Source organism: Alosa sapidissima, chromosome 15, assembly GCF_018492685.1.
Source record: "Alosa sapidissima isolate fAloSap1 chromosome 15, fAloSap1.pri, whole genome shotgun sequence".
Classification (NCBI taxonomy): domain Eukaryota; kingdom Metazoa; phylum Chordata; class Actinopteri; order Clupeiformes; family Clupeidae; genus Alosa; species Alosa sapidissima.
In genome coordinates this window covers 26,376,440-26,382,067 of record NC_055971.1, presented here as the reverse complement: position 1 = coordinate 26,382,067, position 5,628 = coordinate 26,376,440, and the positions used below count along the sequence as shown (strand labels likewise).

The 5,628-nt window shown below is 38.6% G+C and overlaps 1 protein-coding gene across 1 annotated transcript in view; it reads right to left on the bottom strand.

The window, feature by feature from the left end:
- Positions 1-3,549: 3,549 nt before the first annotated feature.
- Positions 3,550-5,628, bottom strand: part of arhgap35a (Rho GTPase activating protein 35a) — a 73,081-nt gene continuing 71,002 nt past the window's right edge. Inside the window, exon 9 of the mRNA XM_042063142.1 lies at positions 3,550-5,628. This exon is cut by the window's right edge and continues 1,385 nt beyond it. The gene's annotated coding sequence lies outside the window, so the exon portion shown is untranslated.

The window sequence follows — 5,628 nt, the reverse complement described above, 5'->3', positions numbered from 1 at the left end:
GCCTATGCCAAACCTTTCTTGAGCAAAGTAGCTACTTGAAAAGTACTTGAAAAGTTGTTTGTAATCAATCACAAATCACAGCACAGAAACAGCCCTAGTAAAAATAGTTCAGACTTGCTACTGACAAACAAAATCTCAATCCTTATTCTTCTAAATTTGAGTGCAGCATTCGACACCATTGATCATAACGTTTTATTTCACCGCCTTGCGAAGTGGGTTGGTCTCTCTGATAATGTTTTAAACTGGTTTTGGTATTGGTCCTCTGCTTTTCCCCCCCTATATATGCTTCCATTAGGAAACATCATAAGTCAGCATAATGTAAACTTCCACAGCTATGCAGACGATGTCCAATTATAGATTTCTGTGGAGCCAACAAACCCAGATGGCCTTTGTTCCCTTATCACATGCTTAACCTCCATTAATCAGTGGATGAGCAACACTTTTTTTAAAGCTAAATTACTTTTGGTTGGCCCAAAAATCAAAGCGAGACACCGTTCTTAGTAATCTTGGGAACCTGGCACACCAAGTCAAATCAAAAGTAACAAGCCTACTGTAGGTGTCATCTTAGACTCAGAGTTAAAGCAACACCAAAGAGTTTTTTGTACCTTAAAATAATGTTTCCAAAATCGTTTCAGTGGTTCATCAATTTGTAACAGGGTGAACGGCACTTCTGCATTCGCTTCACAGCCATCTATCGGCTATAACCGCACTATGTAAGTCTGCCAGATAGCGGATCTGTAGTTCGATGGAATGAGACATAAGAAACTACAAATTTGACTTGCATCTGATGTCGCCAATAGCCTACATCTTACTTTCATAAATCGTGCAACATATTCTACCTTGTCTATGGACATTGTTATTTGCAAAGCCGGTGCTGGATAAACAAATAGCGTACGTGCTCCAGGGAAAGTTCTTTGGTGTTGCTTTAAGCTTCAAGACCCATATCAGTAAAGTTACCCAGACAGCTAATTTCCACCTGAGAGACACTGCCAAAGTGCAGCCTTTTTAACAGAAAAATGAATCCATGCCTTTATCACTAGTATGTTAGACTACTGCATTGCATGTTTCACTAGTCTCCCACAAAAAGCATATAAAGAAATTGGAACTCAAACAGAACTCTGCTGCTAGACTTAACTAAGACCAAGAAGAGGGAGCACATCAGCCCTGTGTTAGCTAAACTGCACTGGCTCCCTGTTTCCAATATAATTGATTTTAAAGGTTCTGTTAATGACTTACAAAGCTCTTAGCTCTTAATGGCATAGCACCTTCATATATATCTGAGCTTTTAATATCTTATCAACCACAAAGGAACCTTAGATCTTCCAAGTGCTAATCTTTTAATTGTGCCCAAAGTGCTCCACAAGCAAAGCGAGAAGCTACTTTTATCCATTACTTGCAGCTATGGAACACCCTGCCTCTGTATATCAAACAGGCAAATTCTTTTTTAGTTAACTAATTTCTACCTTCTAACCTATTTCTTCACATTATTTTACGTTCTACAGCTATTTACAGGGTATTTTCCTATTTTCATTGCATTCATTGTATTGTATGTGTTGTTGTATCTATCTCTTTTGAAATCTCATTTTTACTTAATTCTAAATCTCTGATGTTTTATTTACTGCTTTGTTTGTCTGTCTGTTTGTTTGTTTTATAACAATGTTTTCATTGTGTACAGGGGGGCGGGATAAGTCACAAGAAGTTTGCTATTTATACAGGAGAGTAAAATATAAATTTATCGTGACTCTAGACAGTCGCCAAAAATACCTAAACCTGCATAGTGTACCTTTAAAGAATCAGCTCTTCTGAGAGTGCCTCCTCTCCAGACATCACTAAAAACCCATTACACTTAACTTGCAACTACCATGACCTTCCTCTCCATCCTGTCTGTCCATCTTACCTTCCCTGAAGTAACTTTCCTCTGAACTGTGATTCTATTTCTCATCAAGTAGTGCTTAATACAATGCTTAATACAGTTTCTCTATTGCTTTGACCTGCTTAAAGAAACTGGGATCCATTTGCTCTTCATTAACACCTTCTTTGCACAGCAGAAGTCGTCTCTTGCAAATGTTCTAACACATTTTCATTGGGTTCACACATTTCTCACACCCTTTTGCAACAGTTAACACAGATGTAATTAAAAGACCCCAAACTCTATTGGTTTCCCTATGCTAAATGAAAGGAAAACATCTATTCACAGGTGGTAGAAATTCCTTGCATAAGTCTGAATCTTTGATACACCTTTGTGAATCTCCTTTGCACAATTCTTCAATCAGCAACCATTCATTATTCATAAGAGATGCAATGTCTGTTCTGTGTTGCTATGTGCAAGTATGGATCTAAGGCACATTGAGAGAAATTGTATTGCCTATTTGGGGACGAAAACAGTACACAAGTTGACAAATCCATGTGTTTACTGTAGGTCTGTTTCAATGAAAAAAGGATTGTAGTTCAATTAAATTTGTCTTGTCCAGGTGCTTACTGTAGGTCTTACATATCAGTGACAGTTACATCTTGGGAGAAATGAATACTAGAAATAATTGTTCTCTAGATTTGGTAAGCATCAGCTAACTGAATGAATTAATATAAATGTAGGCTGACCAGGGCTGCATTTCCCACAGGTGCAGTGAATTGGGTAAGTGATAAAAGACAACAATAGATCTTTGAACTCTCTGTTGCAGTGGTGATCGCTCAGTGCAGTCCAGATCTGTTGCAGTGGTGATCGCTCAGTGCAGTCCAGAACACTGAACAAGTGGATATTACGTGTCTCTCACATAAGGTCCCTTAAGTCACACACAGAAAAGCAGGCACTCAGTTTCCTCCTGGCTTTTTAAGTAAAGTGATACCAACATTCATTTTGATCTAACAGTCTGGAAACTTGGACAGCAGCATCAAAGACATGATGCATATCTTAACTGCATACAAATGTATATTTTTCATTGAGAAGACAAACACCTCTAAAAAAAAAGAAAAGAAAATATATCACAATATTCATACCATGTGCGATTTAATTCACTAAAACCTATATCACAAATATACAGTATGCTTCACAAATGTATTTGGTATCAGATTGAGACATGTCTTTTCTTGTTTTCCTAACCTCTGTCTGCCAAAGTGACACTGGGTAGAGGACAGTAAAGGTGTGTATATTCACCAGCATGTGTTCCCATAAGGTTATGAATGAGTGAGTGAATAAATGAATGAATCCTTTATTTCCCCGAAGGGAGTTTGTCTTGCATTCACCTTTTGCTCTATCAGACAGAGCCTGTAGGAGCCTACTAGTGCACTATGTGGATATTTTATTTATTTTCCTTAGTATATTTAGTATGTTTTTTAACATACTAAATATACTAAACATTACATTTTAAATCTTCTACTGTCTCTATTGTGCAGTGCAGTTTTTTTATATATACTTGTATTACTTTTTCTGCTGTAAGTGCATGTGTGTGATGTCTGTATGCTACTGAGACCTTGAACTTCCCCTTGGTGATCAATAAAGTATCTGTATCTATCTATCACCATAGTAAGTAAATGAACAGACGCAGAACCCCAGACTTTACAAGATTGATTTATTAACTATGGTACAGCTCACTGAAGTAAGGCCAGACCTCTTCCACACACATACATACACACGCGCACACACACACACACACACTCACACACACTTTTCCCAAAGAGAAACTTGACCATACTCTTCGCAAAAACATGATTTGTGTCGGTATGAGAGAGTGGGTGTGTGTGTGTGTTTGTGTCAATGTCTCTTTTTTTTTTGTTTACTTCATTTTTTCCTGTGTTTTTACGCAGTTTCATGTAACTTTATTTCATGTATATCATTTTTTAAAATCCTTTCATAAGCACAAAGACTGAAGGCGAGACCATCCATTCGTTCTCCGTTTCCCAGACTCGATTCATGCACTACATCGGGTGTGGCCTTAACACCATTCACAAAAATGTTTTTAAAAAAAAAAACATTTTATTTGTTTTTTTTTTAATTATTAAAAAATAAAACATAAAAGAAAACATACTTATTTTTTTATCTATCACCACTGACTAAAGGGCAACATGTTAGATCTCCCCCCTCTCCCTAACATACAAATAAACAACCTTTTAATTTTTTTTATTTTTTTTTTACCGGAATATACTTTTGCTTGTTTCTCATTTTAACTTAACAGACAGTCTGTCACCAAAAGAGAAAGAATAACAAACAAGGAAAACAAAGAGTGATTCAGCCGGAGAGATCCGCTGAACCAAGGTCACATTATTCACTTTAATACATTTTTTTTGACTTCCTCTCTTCCACTCTTGCGGTTTTTGTTTGTTTGTCTGTTTGTTTATGTTTACCTCTGCACAGTCGTTGGCCGCCCCTCACAGTCTGGTTCTATATAAACACATTGATATACATAGAAGGCCACGAGGCCAGTGTTCTGCTCAAAGGAAATCGCTAAAGTACCAGAGGAGCAGGCTCCTGACTCCCGCCCAATTTCCCAAAACATACCAGTCAGCCTCTCTCTCAAAGACCGAAGCACAGACAGAAAGAACGAGAGAGACAGAGAGAGAGAGAGAGTAAGAGAGAGATGGAGAAAGAAAGATAGCCTGATGGAATTAAGGAAAATGAAATTAATGACAAAGCTGACAAAACTAGAGAGGCAGGAAAAAAGGCCAATCGAAAGATCACATCCTGATAGGTTGCTCAGAAAGAGTTACTGTTTCTACCAACCAATCACAGCTCACAGGGGGAAGTGATTGACAAGAGCAAGGATTGAGAGTCCAGTTCAGTTGCCCTGTATTGGTATGTGAGCAACATGTTTAGAGCTAATGAGTTATATATATGGAGCAACATACATGTAAAGTACTTGTAAAGAAAGTACATGATTACGCGTTGAGCTTACACTTTACCACAGATACATGTCCCAAAACAATAAATGCTTGAAGTATTCAACAACCATCATTACTGTTCTCAAAAAAAATCAATTCCCATTTTCATCGTATTCCCAAATTCAGGTTCATATTGACTATCTTCCTAACATGAAAAAATCCAAATTCCTTTGTTTTTCCTCTGTATTAAATGTGGCTTTCTCTTACGAACCTGCAGTTCCGCTAAGCAACAGCAGATGGCAGCACAGCACCACACAAGGAAGACAATGCAGACCAACCCAAAGGGTGAAGTCTTCTGAGGAGCTGAAGCAATTCACAGCACAAAAAACTCCTTCCTTCGTGAATGTGGCTGAAACTCTGCATTTTAAAATGGGTTTGCTAACTCGCTGGTTTCGATTCCGAAAAGCCGAAAAGGCTTCAGACTCCTTAGGCATGCTACATTCTCCACACTCTCTCTCTGTCTATGTCTGTCTGTCCATCCTTTCCTATCTGTCTCCTGTTTAATGATTAAGACTAGTGAAACGCAGCACATTCCATGCTGGAGAGTCCAAGTGGTGTTGGTTGTAGGGTCTGTGACGAGATCCTGGGCCCGATTAGCTTTAGCGGAGGATCTGCTGAGCGGACAGCAGCCATGCAGACAAACAGCACAGCAGTACGGCCAGTTCAGCATGGCCTCGGTATTCTCCTCACAAGTCCGCTGGGGTCAGCGCGGTCACTGAAATCCCATTACACACAGCTCCTCTGTCTCTCTGTCTG